Source organism: Pongo abelii, chromosome 7 (assembly GCF_028885655.2).
Source record: "Pongo abelii isolate AG06213 chromosome 7, NHGRI_mPonAbe1-v2.0_pri, whole genome shotgun sequence".
NCBI lineage: Eukaryota > Metazoa > Chordata > Mammalia > Primates > Hominidae > Pongo > Pongo abelii.
This window is the reverse complement of record NC_071992.2, coordinates 43836213-43855201: the sequence shown is the minus strand read 5'-3', so window position 1 is coordinate 43855201 and position 18989 is coordinate 43836213. Positions and strand designations below refer to the sequence as shown.

Here is an 18989-nt window from a genome sequence, read left to right as displayed (position 1 = left end):
CTGGATGGTGAAACGGCTTCTAGCTTTCATCACTCCTGCTGGTGACAACCACGGGTTCGTTCCAGAAGCCATTACTGAGCACTTGCTATGTTCTGAGTCAGCTAATATTTCAGCCTCATTCTTGCCCCTGAGTGGGGTGCATGCCACGCTGCCCCCTCATGAGTGAGCCTGGCCCAGTATGTGTTGCCAAGTGAGATCATCTGTCCTTTGGGGAGGCTGTCTGAAATCACATCTAACATGACCTGCTTCTTTTACATTTTTTAGCTTTCTGGCTCCCTCAAAACAAACAAACAAACAACAACAAAAACAGCCATTGTTTTGAGTCCAAGTGCTTCAAAAGGCTCTTGTTTAAGGACTGTGCTGTGGTAGACATGGCGGTTCCTTCTAGCCCACATGTGGCCTAGAACTCTGTCAGCTCTGTCAGGCACTAGTCCCCGGGGAGATGGCCCAGCTTCCATGGGGTGCGCTCCAGCTGCTGTGGAAAACACAGAGGGGTCATGAAGCTGATCTCGGTGGCATCTTTCCGCAGCAGCCCGGAAACCCCGTCTCTACTAAACCTCATGGCAAGGCCGGTTTGGTGCTGCGGGAAAGCTCTAAAGCCACATGGCGGCCTCTTCAGGGGACCTGGACCAGCGTGGGCCCAGCAGGAGGCCAAGCATCACGTGAAGAAGGCTGGAGGGACCCTTCTCAGGGAGGACTGCACCAGCGGCCCCCAGCGGTGACACCCACCCCTAGAGGAAACCATGGAGGGAGACAGCCCCCACCTTAATGGCACCACCCCCAGGCTCCAGGGAGGCTGCCATGCCCCTGGCCCCGCAGCTCAGCTCCTCGGGGTCACCTGTTCCCTCTGCCAGCCACCAACTGCCATTCGAGGGTACGGTGTTCTCACTGATAAAGCCACTCTGGGCAGATGACACCTCATCCCATTGTTGGACGGGCGGACGTTGCAAAAGAAGGCGTCCTAGGCCAGGCCTGCAGGAGCTTGGCCTGGGATGGTCCAGCCTGGCTGGCGGGCAGTCCCGACCTTCTGGCAGCTGCGGGACCGCCTGAGCGACCCCCCGCCCCCGCCACCCCACGCCCTCCTAGCCGCTGTTTGTGGTGACTCACCTCTGGTTCTCAGGAACGTTGTTATTTTTGGCCCTGGTGTTATTAAGACTTGTGCCCAGATTCCCTGCAAATCGGCCACTAAGCAGCATGAGGCCCTAGTGAAAGCACGCGGAGAACAGAGGGCCCAGGGTTCCCGGGCAGCGCGCTTTGGGAGGCTCCCCGGCCTTGGAGAGCTCCAGCCTCCCGGGGGGGGTGGGCGGAGGGGCCGGCCGGAAGGACTCCTGCGCCCCACACCCGCAGCGCCAACGGGGCGTGCGCCCTGGCTCAGCTCTCCCCGGCTGCTCCCAACCCCGGGGCACCCAGGGCCGAAGCTTCCTCTACAGAGCCTCCCCCTCCTTAGGAAACAAAACAAAACAAAACAAAACAAAAACCCAGGAAAGGCAAATTGTGTAGATGCCACTAAAAAGAAATTCCCGCTTAATATTGCTTCCCCTGCACCCAGCAACTTTTAGACAAGCAGAAGCGGAGATGCCCTGCCCGCGACTAAACCAGACTCCCTTTCATTTACTACCATCTCAGCGTGTGGCCTGATGTCCAACTCTGGGCTCTGAACTCAGCTCTCCCCGGCTGCTCCCGACCCCGGGGCAACCAGGGGTCCGCGCCGGCCGAGGCCTGGGGAGCGGGGCCGCCTGGGGTTGGGGGAGGAGGTGTTCTTGTAATCTGCGGTCCCCAGGCGAGCGCCACCCCTCCGCCCGCCCGTGCCAGGAGCGCCCGGCCCGATAGCGCGCGCCTCTGGGGCCGATAAGGCCCTCGGGGGCCCGGCCCGCACGTCACAGGCCCCACAGAGGCTGCGGTGAGTCCGCCAGCCCCAGCTGCTCCTCCTCAAGCCCCGAAGGCCCTTCGGCGGGCCCCTGCAGAGAGACCGGCATGCCCTGGTCTGTGGGCTTCCGCAAAGTGAGTACTGGGCGGCTGCTCGGGTGGACTGGGGGATGTCAAGAGGGGGCCACCCAGGCCGCGCCAGTGGGCAGCACGCGAGCAAGGGCAGCTTTGCACACCCCACCCGCCTCGCCTCCCCGCGGGCTCCCTGCCTTAGCATAGCGGCACATCGACCTTGTCGCTGAAGGCAGCAGGTGGACTCTGCCCTACTCGCTGAAGCCAGTTCATATCTTTTACATCCAGAGATTTGCTGTCAAATTGAGTTCCAGCTACCTGGGTCTCTGAATTATGTCCTGTCAGCAATAGCGCTGGGGAGGGATGAGTTTTGGATTATAGTCCAAATCTATTGAGATCTTAGAAGCTTTCCTTTGAGTCTGCAAAACTGCGTTTTGTAGGTGTGTTATTACAGGCTGCCGGGTGGGCCACCCGGCTAGGGGGCTGTCACTGTCATTTGGAAGGGGACTTTGGCTTGTTTTCTCAAAAACCCACGGAGGCCGGTGGTCTCATGGCCACACCTGCTCGGTTCTTTGGATTTATGTTGTTAACTCATGGAGGGAAAGATGTCTACGAAGGAAGGGAAAGAGCGGCAGCGTGGCCTGGGGAGATAGGCTCTCATGGATATTTTTCAAGTGATAATGGCGCTAATTAGCAAGGCCACTCCAGCCTTCTCGTTCTCCCTGTGTAGATAGAACCCGTCCTATCTCTGCCTGGCAGCACGGCCAGCCTGTGCCATGTGTCAGTGTCCTTTGTTGGGTACAGTTCTTAGTTTGGTGATGGATTCAGAGTTGGACATCAGGCCACACACAGGCTGAGATGGTAGTAAATGAAAAAGAGTCTGGTTTAGTCGCGGGCAGGGTGTTTCGTCTTCTGCTTGTCTAAAAGTCGCTGGGTGCAGGGGAAGCAATATTAAGCGGGAATTTCTTTTTAGTGGTATCTACACAATTTGCCTTTCCTGGTTGATTTTTTTTTTCCTAAGGAGGAGGAGGCTCTGTAGAGGAAGCTTGGGCTTCCCACTTTAGTTCCACCAGCGGCAAGCACTTCAGGTTAAGTTGGTAGAGTCTTTTTCCTCTTGTGGCGCCACTCTAGGGCAGAGGTTCAGGGTGAGTCTTGGAGACCTGATCATAGCCGACTTTGGAAGGAGGCGGGTGACTGCAGGTGTCCCGTGCAATATGTGAACTGTCTTCAGACTCAAACGCAAGTGTTTTGCAGGAATGAGGAATGGCCGATGGAAAAAATGGGTAAAATTAGCCTCCTTTCACAAATCAAGTTACAGCCGCAAGCCACTTTTCTCTGTGTCTCAGTTTTCTTGTCTGGGAAATGGGTCTGCTATGAGACTGAAGTGAGTTACTCGGTTATGAAAACATTAGCAAAGCGGACAGAGGCTTGAAGACGGTTATTGTAACCAGGATCCATAGACTCAACTCACCCTTGACTTTATGGGTCAATTATAATTAGTTTCTTCTCTGTTATTGGTATATAATAATTTACATCTTTGTGGGATACATGTGAGTGTTTGTTTCAGGCATAGAATGTGTACTGACCAAGACAGGGTATTTGGGGTGTCCATGGACTTGGATATTTATCATTTTTACGTGTTGGTATCATTTCTAGTCCTCTCTTCTGGTAACTTTGAAATGTACACAGTATTGTTGCTATTATAGTATAGTCACCCTAATGACTGTGCCTGGCCTATAATAGTTTTTAAACCCAGGTTGCCACCTCTCACCCCAAAATGGTTCTGCCAGTGTCTCTGCAAAACCAGCTGACTTATTTTGAGATTAATCAAACTGAAATATATTTAGAAAAGCAGGGTTTCAGTTGTTGTTGTTGCCAAAACGAACAGAGAAAATAGAGTGTTTTCTAAAGGTAAAGTGACTAAAAACCTTTGTCCTCAAGGTCTGTTTAACAACTTTTACGGCCAGGCATGGTGGCTCACGCCGGTAATCCCAGCACTTTGGGAGGCAGAGGCAGGTGGATCATGAGGTCAGGAGTTCGAGGCCAGCCTGGCCAATATGGTGAAACCCCGCCTCTATTAAAAATAAAAAATATTAGCCAGGCGTGGTGGCGTGTGCCTGTAGTCCCAGCTACTCAGGAGGCTGAGGCAGGAGAATCGCTTGAACCTGGGAGGTGGAGGTTGCAGTAAGCCGAGATGGCGCCACTGCACTCCAGCCTGGGTGACAGAGCGAGACTCTGCCTCAAAAACAAACAAACAAACAAACAAAAACCTTTAACAAGCATTTATGAAGCACCTATTGTGTATTAGGTCCTGTTGGAGCACTGGGAATATAGCAGTGAATAAAACTGACAAAAACTCTGTCCTTGCAGAGCTTATTTCCCAGCAGGGGAAGGAAACAGGCTAAAAACAAAATAAAGGAGTAAACTGCATTCTGTTGAAAGGTGAAAAGTCAGTCCTGTTATTGAGGGAGAGGGAAGCGGGCAAGGGAAATAGGATGTGTGGGGAGTTCTGCAATTGAAATAGGGTACTCTGAGACAGCCTCATTGAGGTGCCATTGGATAAAGAGGTGAAGGAAACAGCCAGGCCAAACTCCAGAGGAAACAGCACATGCAAAGGTCCTGAGGCAGGCGTATGTCATGGGAATAACCAGGAGGCCAGTGTGGCCGGAGCAGAGTTAGGCAGGAGGAGCAGGAGGAGGTGAGGTCGGAGAGATTGGGAAAGGGGCACAGGTGCAGAAAATGCAGGGCTTTGTACATTGATGTGGGGATTTTACTTCTGCCTTAAGCGAGATGAGAAGCATTAGATAGTATTCGTATGAGGCAAATGGCACCATCTGACTTCTACGTATACCTGTGACTTCCTAATGCCTTTGAAACCAGGGATTCACATTTTGTAGGGATGGGCTACCAAATTAAACCACCTGATATAGTGTGGCAAATGGTGTTATCATGCAATTGTAGTGCAACTGCTCTCAACTTGCTTCCCTCTGGGGTACATAGGGCTGGTTGTTGATGTAGTTATGCATGACATATTTCATGGCTATACCTGGGTATTAATAATCCCCCTCTCTCTTACACGTTCCTATTTAATGAGAAAATGGTGCCATAGATGCTCCTTACTTAATAATTTACCACTGGTTGTATTTAAAAGGAGATGGGAGCCACTGTAAAATCACAATTCATATGTAGTATATGAATTTATAATCACAGCTGCAGAAGATCCTTCGTGGTCTTCTTGGGACCTTGGCATGGATAAAGCGGAACAAGGTTCTGGAGCATGAGCTGTCAAGAAAGCTCGGGTGTAAGTGTGCAAGAGCAGAGCTGTGATAGAGGGGAACCTTGAATGTGTTCTAAGTTTTAAAAAGCAGCAGTGGTCTTCTTACAGGTGGTCTCGCTCCCTCTAATCTATTCTTCACACACAACCAAAGTGCTGTTTTAGAAGGGCAAATCTTACCACTTCACTTTCTTGCTTTAAATCTTCAGTGGCTTCACAGTGTTCTTAGGACAGTGTAGACTCCTTCCTGAGATGCCTCCTGTCCTGATCCTGCACTGTTTTATTTATTTATTTTTATTGTTTGTTTGTTTGAGACAGGGTCTCACTGTATTGTCCAGGCTGGAGTGGCACAAGCATAGCTCACTGCAGCCTCCAACTCCTGGGCTCAAGTGAGCCTCCTTCCTCAGCCTCCAGATTAGCTGGGACTACAGGTGTGTGCACCTCCACGTTCAGCTAATTTTTGTATTTTTTGTAGAGACAGGGGTCTCACTATGTTGCCCAGGCTAGTCTTGAACTCCCGGCCTCCAGTGAGCTTCCCTCCTTGGCCTCTCAAAGCACAGGGTTTACAGGCATAAGCCACTGCACCTGGCCCTGGACTACTTCTTATTCAGAACTCCCACAATAATTGCTCCAGGACACTGTCAGTTTCTTCAACAGGCTGCACTTGGAAATTTTTATATAATATTCAGAAACTCTACATGGGTGGGACTCAGGCTTGCCTTGTTCACTGCTGTGTCCTTGGCACTTAGCACAGTGCCTGCCACATGGTAGATGCTCATTAAATGTTGGTTGCATTCATGAATGAACAGTAAATTATTTGCAGAACACCTCGTGGTTGATGACTGCTTAGCAGTTTGCTCACAAACCTGCGATTGAAAATTATTGCTCTAGGGTTTGCGTGGATGACTTTTTAGATACTCTGCTCTTGGGATTTTTAAAAATTCACAAAATAGTTTCTCCTTCCTCTGAACTCTCATTGCACTTTATCAGAACCTCCCTCAGGGCCCTCCTCATTTTCCACACCTCCCTGCTTATTTATATATATGTCATCTCTCCTCCACGCTGTGAGCGGGCGGGAGGCGGGCAACAGCTCCATCTGACTCATTTTTGAGTCACTTCCTCTTATTTTCCCTGGCTTCGACCAAGGTCTTGAACCTGGGGCTGAAAAATAGATTTGTTAAGTGAATTAATTGGAAACCCATGAATGAGTCTGAGCTCCTGCTTCTCCTTCGCTTGCCCAGATCGTGAGCTTTGGCTGTTAGGAAAATGTTGGGCCAATTAATGTTGAGAAGATTTGGAAAATAAATTTGCAAGCTGGCCCCGTGCCGGAGTAGGTGGTCACAGCCTGACGCCCCTGCCGGCTGAGGTTTCTCGGCACAGCCCAGCCTGGACTGCAGCCCTCTCAGGGCAAGTGTGGCGTTTGTCATCATTCTCCGACAGGCAGTGACAACCAATTAGAAATCTAGTGAGAAGTGGCATTGTTTTCCCCGCTGCCTCCCGCTCACCCTCGACCGTCACCCTCCCCTCGGCTGCTGCTCTCTGAGTAGAGGCTGATTTATCTCCTGAATTTACTGTGGGGGCTCAGGAAGAAAAGCGCATTACAGGAGGAAGGCTGACTGCTGCTAATGGGCCTGGCTGAGCAGCTGCTGAAACCTATTAGCGTGTAGGGGAAGGTGGCACAGGAATGAGACAGGGTGTGTTGCCTGTGCAGAAAACTTGTTTATAGACAGATTAGGAAAAACAAAGCAAGCAAACAACCTTCTGCCCCCCAGCCCTTCTCTCCTATAGGAACACCTGGAAGGGTTTTCCTTCCTGAGAAAGCTCTGGGCCCCCCATGGTGTCTGGAAGGCAGCGGGGAGCCTCTGTGGCCCTCCCCCAGGGTGATATTGGTCAGAACACTGTTCTGCCCTTTCCAGAAGTGGGAAATGAAGCAATATTTTGGAAGAAAGGGCACCTGGTTTCAGTTTCCTTCAGAAAGTTAGTGCCTCCCCACTTTGGGAGTCCGAGGCGGGCGGATCACGAGGTCAAGAGATCAAGACCATCCTGGTCAATGTGGTGAAACCCTGTCCCTGCCTAAAAATACAAAAATCAGCTGGGCATGGTGGCGCATGCCTGTAGTCCCAGCTACTCAGGAGGCTGAGGCAGGAGAATCACTTGAACCTGGGAGGCAGAGGTTGCAGTGAGCAGAGCTGCACTCTAGCCTGGAGACAGAGCAAGTCTCTGTTCAAAAAGAAAGAAAGAAAGAAAGTTAGTGCCTCCCAATGGATCACCTGAGGTCAGGAGCTTGAGACCAGCCTGGCCAACATGGCAAAACCCCATCTCTAAAAATACAAAAATTAGCCAGGCATGGTGGTAGGTGCCTGTAATCCCAGCTACTCGGGAGGCTGAGGCAGGAGAATCACTTGAACCCAGGAGGCGGAGGTTGCAGTGAGCCAAGAGTGAGATGCCATCTTAAAAAAAAAAAAAAAATTGTTAGTACTGAGAAAAGCTGAAAAGAGGCTGGCACAGGCCTAGCCCTTCTCCACACCTAGGGGCGCAGCCATTGATCGAGGGTGATGATGATTTGCAAACAGTGGAGCGGATTCCAGCTACTCAGAAAACCTATTAGTGGCTTGTGCAGCCACCTGGTGCCCTCTGTCGTGCTGTCAGCCCACTCTGGCAACCTCTCCTCTGGGTGGGGGAGCTGGGCTGGGCCAGGGTGTGTACCTGTAGTTTGCTTTTTCTCCAAAGGGAGTCAATGGCTAGAGGCCCTTCATCTCCCATCTGTCTAACCTCTAACATGTCTAAGTCCCACTTGGGGCTGGCTAATGTTCTGTATACACGGCATGATTTGAAGGTGCCAGAATGTCTTCGTAGTCCTTGAATACCTCCCCCAACCCCCATTAGCCAGGAAGTCTAAAGTTCCACCATCAGAGATTATTCCTTAAGTTCTTAAAGGGGTTTTATATCTCAAAGTCTTCTATTAATTGCATGCATTTAAAGCTGTATAATAGGATCTTGAGTTGTACAGATGCAGGGAACTAGTTCTTAGTGGGATTAGTTGAGGATTAGGCAAACGCCAGGAGTGAGATTCAGGGCAGGTCATGAATTGGTGGGGGGTGGGGTGGGAGGTGCAGAGGTGTTAGTGCAGTGGTTAGGAGGGAAGGGGAAGCTCGCTCCCTGAGCTCCCTGACTTGCGATAGTGACTGGGCTCAAGATTCCTTCCCAGGCCGGGCATGGTGACTGATGCCTGTAATCCCAGCACTTTGGGAGGCTGAGCCGAGCGGATCACCTGAGGGCAGGAGTTCGAGACCAGCATGGCCAACATGGTGAAACCACGTCTCTACTAAAAATACAAAAATTCGCTGGGTGTGGTGGTTGGTGCCTGTAATCTCAGCTACTTGGAAGGCTGAGGCGGGAGAATCGCTTGAACCCAGGAGGCAGAGGTTGCAGTGAGCCAAGATCACACCATTGCACTCCAGCCTGGGCGACAAGAGTGAAACTCGGTCTCAGGAAAAAAAAAAAAAAAAAAAAAAAATCCTTCCCAAGTGGTCAGATACCCTAGGACAGTCTGGCCTATCACAGCATGGAGAGTGCAGTTTGGTGAGTGATGTGGGACTTACAGTGGACCTGGAGGCAGGTGACAGGAACTGCCCAGATTCTGAACACCCTCTTCACGAATGTGTCATCCAGGTGGCGACAGGGTCAGCCTAGGAGTTGGCTGGACTGTGTGGCCTGAGGTCCCCAGGGTTTTATCCCTTGCCTCTCTACCAGCTTTTCAAACCTTGTGTGTGGAATTATATAGTTTTACCATACAAGAAGCACAGCAATTTCTTTGTATATTTCATCTTAATGTGGTATTGAAACTATCCTGGGATGTAGGTGACATTGTCCTCACTTTCTAGATGAGGAAACAGGGTTGAATAGTTAATTGATTGGCCTACGTTTCCCAGCGAGGTTCCCAGCTCACGTCTGTCTCCTAACCCTCTAAGATAGACACTCTTCACCATACTGGTCGTGCTGAAACTGTTATTTAGATGCCTGTCTCCCCACTAGTCTTCAGTCCCAATGTCCAGACTGCCTGGTGCCGGTGAATTCATCCACGCAGGGCCTTGAGGCTGGCAGTGCGACCGCAGGGGCCCAGCAGCACAGCACATGGTCCAGCTTGTGGGCACTGCAGCCAGAGCGCCTTACCTCCAACCTGTGCTCTGCTGCTTTCTGGACTCTATCCTTCATCAGATATGTCCCCTCCCCACATCTCCAGTCCGCACCTGGAAACCGAAGACCATCGTGGTTGCCCTGGGGTTGCTGTGAGCAATACAGGAAATCAGAGCCAGCCTTTTGGGAAAAGTCGGTGATTATAAACTTTTTTGAAATCACAGGTTCTTCTTTGGATCAATAACTCTTAACCTTCTAAGAACTCTGGAAATTTAAAGAAGATCTTCCTACCTTTAACGCACCTTTGACTCAGGCCAACAGAATGTATGGGATAGGAAACAGTAAATCACAGAGTCTCTTGTTCTCAGGAAGTGGGAAATGCTGCATTCGAACAATACCATGGAGGCTGAAACAGGGAAGAGTGAACGCTCTGGCCAGGAAAGCAAGAGAGTGTGCCGGGGAAGCTTTGCAGAGGAAGAGAACTTTGAATGGGCCTTGAGGAATCTGTAGAATTTCACAAAACAGAGAAAGCCTCATGAAAACTGTGGCTTGTGTGTTTGGGAAAGGTGTGGGATCCAGTGTTGAGGGACAGGTGGGGTGGACAGAGTAGGAGATGAGGATGAAGAGATAGCGAGGAGCTGGTTTGAGGAGGCTTCTGAACGTCAGCCTGAGACTTTGGTCTTTAGTCCACAGAGGTTGGGGAAGCCCACAAAGGTTTCTGAGTAGGAAAGTGTTAGGGCTTCAGAAAGCCCCCCTCTGGCAGAGCTGATGAAGAGGGGTCACTGGAGTGAAAATATTGCCCCTCTACCTGTAAGGCTTGATGAGGTCCTAAATCGAGGGGATTGGAAGATCATGAACATTCTTGAGTAGCTACTTTGTACCCGCCACGGTGCTACGTGATTAAATATCGCAGCATATTTAATGCTTACAGTGGCCACATAAAAATTACCCATGTTACAGATGAGGAAACTGAGATTGCAGCTAGGAAGAGTGATGAAATAAAGTTGTTTGTTGGGGATATTGACTGGCTGGTCGTGTAGGTGCCCCTGTGGTCTGAGATGCAGTTCTGGTAACTTGATTTTGAGACACGACCAGAGGATAGCAGGTTTGGAAACTGACTTAATGCACCTCACAGGTGTCTGGTGTTCGCGTCAGCCCTCTGACTTTACTATGAGAAATCTGACTCCTCCGGTCCTCTGCCATTCTTCTGTGTTCTTGTTCACGTGTGTTCTCTGGTCAGTGAATTCTGTCCTAACAAGAAAACCTAAAAAGCAAGTCAGTCACAACTAATGTCCTGGTAAGGGCGCAATCAGAGAAACAGGAGGCGACATCGTCTTGAATCTGTCATCGAGACTGTGCTATGGCCTGATGAATCATGCATGCGCCATAGCCAAGAGCACCGTGTTTGTTACAAATTGCTGATTAAACAGCATTGGAATAGAAAATGAGTCTCACTGCCTGGTGTCAACACCAATCGGATTGATAGCAGCTGCCTGGGATGCTGTGTTGAGAGATTCTGAAGCCACTTTTAGGCTTATGGGCAAGAGTGCTGTGATAACTTAGCAACCTCTACCAGGAGTACTGGGGGGCAGGGCGGTGTATTAGTAGGAGTGTTATGGTAGCCATTTCTAGGTCACTGGTGTTTTTCCTTCTTTCTCCTCCTCCTCCTCCCCCTCCTCTTCTCCTTCCTTCCTTCCTGCCTGCCTGCCTGCCTGCCTTCTTTCTTCTTCTTCCTTTTGAGACAGGGTCTTACTGTGTCACCCAGGCTGGAGTGCTGTGGTCATGGCCCACTGTAGCCTCCACCTCCTGGGCTCAAGTTATCCTCCTACCTCAGCCTCCCAAGTAGCTGGGACTACAGGTACAGGCCAGCACGCCTGGCTATTTTTTTCTTCTTTCTGTCTCCTTCTTTAGTTTAGCCTTAATCAGATGAGCCATGTTTTGACTGCTATTTACTTAAGAGAAGTCCTGTTTTTCAAGGATGTTTGAAGCTAGCTGGGGCTATGCCTCTGTGTTGATTGCACTGGTTTACCTCTCAGAAGGTCACATGATACCACAAGGTTTCCAGTTCCTTATCTCTCCCAGCTACCCTTGTCAGGTTGGGCTGGGGGTTGGGGGGTGGGTTGCCATTAAATATAGGTCAGGGAGCCAGTAAGTGGCAGGGTCTGACCTAGGACTGTGTGAATTCTAAGCCCAGCTCTTTCTACTACACTGAAGCCATAGGTAGGGGAAGCTTTTCATTACCAAATGGATGTGGATGTGAATGAATTGCCATTTAACATCACCAGCCAGAACGGACTTTTCCCACATTTTTTATATAATCACCCACAAACCATGACTGCTCGTCTCTACTGGCCTCCAGCCCCTCCACCACTGTTTCCCTGCCCCTGTCCAAGCCCAGCCCACCCCTCTGGGCCAGGCCAGGGCCTGCCCTCCAGTCCAGCTTCCCAGCTCCTCACCCTCTGGGCCCCTTAAGGTCATGGCCCCCATCAGGCATCCCTCTGTGCTTTGGGACGTCTCTGGCACTAAATAAATACATGTGGAGTGGAAAAATGAATGACCACTGGATACCCACTCTGACTCGAGTGCGGGGGAAACCATGAAAACATGTCAACCTTGTTGTGTTGAGTGATTCGTTAAAGGGAACTTGTTCCACCACCACGTTTGTTCTTTTCTCTTTATGGGATCTGCCATAGAAACAGCCTTTCATTAGAACCACTGTGTTTCTCAGATTTGGTTGAAAAGCATCTGCAGGTGGAGTGATGAACAGGCAAATCGGGAGGCTTGAATTTCCAGGCTCCATCTAGACAGTTTTCCTGCGGAGTTTTGAAAATTCACTTGTTTTCAGTGTCCTCACGCCTGCATCTGAGAAACGGAGACACTAATGTGTGGCACTGACTACCACAAAGGGGCCTGGTGGTGAGTGCTGGGCCAGGATTAGCAAATTGCTCCGAATGTCTCAGGCACAAAGTGGTACTTAAATAGCCACTCCAGGATTAGGATAACTGTTCTGAGCCCTTCTCTCGACTCCATTAGTTTGCAACGTGGCCACTGGGGCTTGTCCCTAGCCTTTGAATAAATGGGATGGCTTCGGAGCCAGCAGTGGCTGGGGCAGCCTGAAGGTGTTGTTGAAAGATCTTTGCTTTGCTTGTTTGCATCTAATTTTGTTTATTTCTTTACCAATAAAGATGCTTTCTCCTCAGGGGCATTGTGACTGTGACCTGGGCGGAGCCTGTCTATAGGGTCCCCAAGGTTCTCTCAGGGCTCAGGGGCAGCATCCAGGGCTGCCTGTAGACGCCCCTCCAGCCCTGCCTCCTACAGGGAGCCCCCCTCTGAGATGTTCCTAATTCCTGGCCCCTGGCAAGACGCGAGCTCCTCCTCTTCTTTCAGAGTCTGTGGTGGCTGCTCTGAAAAGCACTTAAGAGCCTGGAAGGGGAGATGGGCTGTGCCTCGACCACAAACCCCGCCAAAAGGAACCTGCTACAAGAGGTACAATGCTTTGGAAACTCGGGAGGAGGAGAGAAAACTGCAACGGAGGGAATCAAGGGACGATCCGCAGGGAGGTGCCTTTAAGTTGGCTGTAAGGGACATTCCAGAGTGCAGGGAGAAGGGACGCGGGAGGGTTCCCAGGCGGAGAGTACGGCTGATGACAACGCTGCCCGGCAGTGTGGAAAGCGTGAGGTCAGCTCGGACCCTCCGCTACCAAGTGGACCCAGAAGGGCCGGGCAAGGCTCCGCCAGGGTGTTTAAAGGGTCTGGAAAGCACCAAGGAGCAATGGACGGCTCTGAGCGGGAGGACCCTTGCAGTGCGTGATCTGGAAAGGAAGGAAGCCTGGAGACCACAAGATCAATTCAGCAGCTCCTGCGGGAAGGCCCAGGCCGGAAGTGATGGAGACCCTCAGGGATGCGCAGCGAGCAGGGGCAGCAGTGATTGGGACTGGAATGACCACACCCAGAAGAGGGGAAGGTCGGATCCCAGCCAGGCCTCATCGAAGAACCATGCAGGCAGGAGCGCATTTCATCCCCATAGTTATCCTGTGAGGTCACTGCAGGCTACAGATAAGGACACTGAGGCACAGAGAGATTGATTTACTCACCTCTCCATAGCTAGACAGCTGCGGACTAGGGCAGGAAGCCAGGCAAGCTGGCCCCAGACTCAGAGTCCTTAATCACAAACTCATTCTGCTTCATGTGTTTTTATTATCTAACTAATTGCTTTTAGAGACAGGGTCTTGCTCTGTCACCCAGGCTGGAGTGGATTGGTGTGATCATAGCTCACTGTAACCTTGAACTCCTGGGCTCAAGTCATCCTCCTGCCTCGGCCTTCCGAGTAGGCAGGGCCATAGTCATGCACCACACCCCTGGCTAATTTTTTAAAAATTTTTTGTAGAGAAGAGGTCTTGCTGTGTTGCCCAGGCTGGTCTTGAACTCCTGGACTCAAGTGATCCTCCTGCCTCAGCCTGCCAAAGTGCTGGGATTATAGGAGTGAGCCATCATGCCCAGTCTCATTCTACTTTCATTTGAGGGGCAGAAACAGGAGACTCAAAAGAAGAAGCCAGGGCTCGAGGGCTGGCAAAGCCCAGCGTCGCTCCTCCAGGTCCTGTGCAGCATTTCAGATGGAACCCTTGGAAGCCCACTGACCATATGTGTGACCCCGGGGAAGGCCCATCTTTTGGAAACTTTGTATCACCTGCTTTGCCCATTCCTTCAAGAAACCCTGATTTGTTGAAGGAACATAGTTTGTTCCACTATGTACAGGGCTTTCTTCTGAACTCAGAAAACCAAAAACAAAACCACCTTAAAAACTGTGTAGGCAACAAGACTCAGAGCCCAGAAGCATTGCAGGATGTTTGTTTAATTTGCAAAACCTTCACCATGAGGTTTCTTTGAGTAATTAGCTCCCAAGTGCATATGAAAAATATTATAGATAAAAACGTTTGTGGAAGGCAAAAAAAAGCTTTAACTGAATAGATTTAGATATACTTGCATGATAAAAAGTGTCCAAAATGTTTCTAGTTTTCTCCTTGCCTTTCATATTTGTCAGTGAATTTAATGACAAACATCAATTACCTGAAAAATGTCCTTGCGGTAGGTGGTAGCATTGAATTGTATTACAGATCTCATTGAAGGGGTGAATACTTAACATACTAACGTTCACATGTACAAAACCAGAAAATTAGGGAATTGATTAATTGTATCCCAAAAGGATGCTTCGCTTTAAGAAGGAATTCACTAAATACTGAGAGCTATTGCATTAAAGTTCTTTGTTTTGATGGTGTTAGTTCCTGGGGACCAGGAGGCTAGGAGTGGAGAATGGGTTAGAGAGAGTGGGGGTGAGAGAGTGGGGTAGAGAAATATAGTGAAGTGTTCAAAGCTCGGTCAGAGTGAAAATAACCATCCTTTCCCTAAGTGTGTTATGTGGGGGAAATAAAGAGTTTTAGAGTCAAACGCGATTATGGAATCTTGGCTTAAACACTGTTAATCAGTTTCTCCAAGAATGCTCACAGCTTTTTTTATTTTGAGATAGGGTCTTGCGATGCCACCAAGGCTGCCTAGGCTGGAGTGCAGTGATGCAATCATAGCCCACTGCAGCCTCGACCTCCTGGGCTCAAGTGATTCTCCTGTAGCTGGGACTATAGGTGCATGCCACCATGCACAGCTCATTAAAAACAATTTTTTTAGAGATGGAGTCTTGCTATGTTGCCCAGGCTGGTGGCAAACTCCAGGCCTCAAGTGATCCTCCCACTTCGGCCTCCCAAAGTGCTGGAATTACAGGTGTGAGCCACCATACCTGGCCCTGCTCAGGGCTTTAATATACTTCCTTGGTTTGTGACTCTGTAAGGACAAGGTTTGCATTGTCCACATTTACTTGCCCAGAGCACCCTTTGGATTGGTGTGGGTGACATTGCATAGGGCTGGTGTTCCTGGGAACACATTTTGGGAAATGCAATGTCAGTCTCCATTAAGAGGATGGCGTTCAGATTTTCCTTTATTGGAGAGACCTTGATCATTGGATGGACGTAGGCAGGGGTTCAATGAGGAAAAGGGTCTTTCTGCATGCCTGGGAGAAACTTTGGAGGAACAGAGGAAAAGAGAATACTGAAAAGGCTGAAAAAAAGTCCCGAATTGTCACCAGGTTGTTACCAGCAAGAGTAGAGATTCACTCCTTGGTGCTCCAGGGAAGGACCCAGGAAAGGGTGGGGTAGAAGTCACAGGAAAGCAGATTTCAACTTGAGATGAGAAAGAACTTTCCAAAAATTAGAATTCTCCAAAGAGGGAAGTATTTGATCAGAGACTTGTGGATAATTTGGGAGGAGGGACAGTTGCATGGACCGGGAGTAGGACTTGGGAGACCTTCGAAACGATCTCCTTCAATGACTGGATTACCAGTTAGACAGCTCTCAGAGGAAATAGGACTTGGTTCACAGAAACCCCATGCACTGCATTCAATTAATTAGGTGCACTGTTACTTTGCTAAGAATTGACTTATCCGAATGTCATCTAATTTCTTCCTCCTCCTGGGCCTGTAGAGCTTTGATAGTTTGCTTGGCTGGTTTAACAGCTCTCTGTGGAAATGAGAAAATCATTCAATCAGATGAAATGGATTTGGGTTGAGCAAAGGAGCTTTTTTCAGTGTGGATATTTTAGAAACGCCTATACCATTTAGATTACAGTAGTTAGAAATCTTGGAACTTTCTGATCAGCCAGCATCTAATGATCAAGTTAATGAAATACTTGAAATTTGATAAGCTGAACAGGATGGAATTTTTTCATCTAATTTTGGATCCAGATTTACACCTTGCTTACTTAGTTTTGCACAGGTGATTAGAGAGGCTCTAACTCCAAATGCATAAGATGAAGTAAACATTAATGTATACACTGTGATATATTTTGGTTCAAATAAAATGCTTAGAATTCAATTCACCAAGAATCTGAGACCCCCCTGAGACAGTTCTCAACAGGTGGCCCTGTCCTTCCTGGGTGTCAGGAATTACCTGGGGGCACAGAGGGCGCTACAATGTTTAGGGAAAGACCTGCTGGATGCAGGGCTCACTTAGTCCCTACGCTGCTCCCTCTGGGAAATAAGATCTTATTTTGGGGAGGAAACTGGGGAGTGGAACGGTTCAGTGGCTTGCTGCTTAGTGGCAAATAGGTAAAAGGAGACACAGAGGGTGACATTAAGGGACCTGCAGGAGAGCAGCTTTACTCTCGCTGTTTGAAATACCCACCCAAGAAATGCCAAGCAAAGCCTTTCCCGACACGGTGGGCTCCTCTGCAGCAAGCCCCTGCGTTTTCTTCTTGGTCATGCATTTTGGCCTTGTGAGTTTGCATGTTTGGTTTGAAAGCTCTCTATGGAAACATTCAGTTATTTTTCCATCTGGTGGCCCCATGGCAGGGGGTGTGGCAGCAGGAACCCTTGCTAAAGGGCCCCCAGCCCAGGTGAGATGGAACTGGTGTCAGGCACATAAGAAATGTTTCCTCTAGATGGAGGGCTCTGCACATTGTCACGAACCCCCACTTTGTGCCTAGCCTTTAAAAATCCCAGTTATTTAAATCCCTGGGTTTACTTGCTCCATTCCCAGTTTGGCCAGGGGTGTTTCTTGGCGCTCTGTCCCTGACTGTGACGTAGACCCTTAGCTGTGAGGCAGCAGGGGAGCCGCCAGCAGCGGGGACCCCCAGCCCTCACTCAGGGTGCTCTCCACCCTCTCATAGCCCCGGCCCCTGGGATGGACCCTGAAGCTGACCTGTGCCCCCAGCCCTCTTGGCCTTGGAGACCCTCTGCCTCCCTCCTGGCCCTGGGTCACCACCCTGGGTCCGGGAGTCTGTGCTCCCCTGGCTCTGTTGGTTGCTGGTCTCTGTGCCCTCAGCTTTGTCCCTTCCCATGAAGGGCAGGGAGGAGCCATCTGTGCAGACTCCAGTGGGGTGACTGTGGAATGGGCCGGCCCAGGCCACAGGGGATGTGGTCTCTGGTGCCACCTCTGCCGTGCCTTCTGCTCTTGCTGGGATGGAGACTGAGGCATGCTTATTCCTCTGCAGAAGACAGCAGCAGTGTGTGTAGATGGCTGCAGAAGGGAGGGCAGGGTGGTGAAAATACAGTGAGAGGGCCTGAGAAGGTGGTCCCTGGGTGTGGTACCCGCGCAGCAGGCACCATGCACAGCTGTGCTGGGACGAGAACAGATTCTCATGAATTCTGCCTAAAAGGTGTCTCTCGGAATTGCCTGGCATGGTGGCCCTTCAAGTTGGGGAATGGCTGCTCAGCAGGGAGTCCTGGCTGTTGGGCTTGTGTGTGGTCCAGAGCCTGTCACATTTTAGAGAAACTGCAGAGGGCCGGGAGACTGAGGTGGCTGGAGAGGCTTTGGGGTGCATGGGCCACAGATGGACCCCACTCCACATCACCAGCAAGACCTCCTATTGGCTCTCAGCTCTTCTCTCCAGCCTTCTGAATGGAGTTCCCAATGAAAGCAGAAAGTGGTGACTGTTTTCCAGAGAGGGAGACTTTCCACAAATGTAGAAGAACGAGGCAGAGACGTTTCTCTTCAGCACTTCTGGTTAAGGATTTTACAAGTTTTCTAGTGAGACGAGATTAGAAATTAAATGCCAGAACCACTCTTGATTTCTTTTTGTAGTATATTCTCTCCCCACCCCCAGCTGCATCCTCCTCGTCATCCTCTCCCCCAACCCTGTCCCCAGCCCCAGAAACTAACCCCCGGGACCCACTCTTGGTTTCCTTGTCTGAAGTTGCCTTGATATGTGCGCGCACACACACGCACACATCCATGCATGCATGCACAGACACACACACACGAGAACATATATACACAAATACAAACTCATACATGTACACACTCGTGCACATGCATACACACGCACGCATGCACACACAGGCACACGTGCATGCACAGGCATGCACACACATGTGTACACATGTTCCCTCCGGGTGGCCCATGGAACACACGTTCTCTTGGCGGCCAGCGCTGCCGAGGCCTCAGACTCCATAAACACCCTGACCCTCAGTGTCTGAGACACATCGGCCCACTTAGGAGGGAAAAATCTACTGAGGGAGAAGTGTCCCCTCCTCTCTGCACCCGCTGAGTGGGCAGAGGAGGACGTCTCACCCCCCAGAGAAGAGGAGAATAAGCTGAAGGCTCTCTGTGAGTCACTCAGGTTAACTCAACAAACTCCTATGGGCGTTTGAAAAATGTTAATGCTATTCATGAATTCAACTGGAGTCTAAGAGGAAATAATGGAAAGTTATTGGTCAAAAATCAAGAAGAGGCTGGGTGCAGTGTCTCGTGCCAGTAATCCTAGCTCTTTGGGTGGCCGAGGTGGTCGGATTGCTTGAACCCAGACTGGGCAACATAGCAAGACCCCATCTCTAAAAAAAATTCTAAAAGAAGTGAACCCAGGCCAACTGTCTGGTCTGATTGGCCAGTTGCATCCCAGGCCAGTTCCTAGGGAGGCCCTGGGAGGACTATGTCAGCTGTCACTGACTTCAGCATCCTTCCATTGGCCTCAGCACAGGGTAGGCACTTGGCAAATGCAAAATACCAATTAGAGTTAGTGGCCTGAACAAGGGGCTACTGTGCTCTGTAGCAAAAGCTGTCGATGGAGAACCAAGAACTTCCCTAGGCTCTGTCTCATGG

General features: G+C 50.1%; 1 protein-coding gene across 11 annotated transcripts in view; it reads left to right on the top strand.

The window, feature by feature from the left end:
- Positions 1 to 18989, top strand: part of ANK1 (ankyrin 1) — a 241711-nt gene that overhangs the window by 97203 nt on the left and 125519 nt on the right. The window lies entirely within an intron of this gene.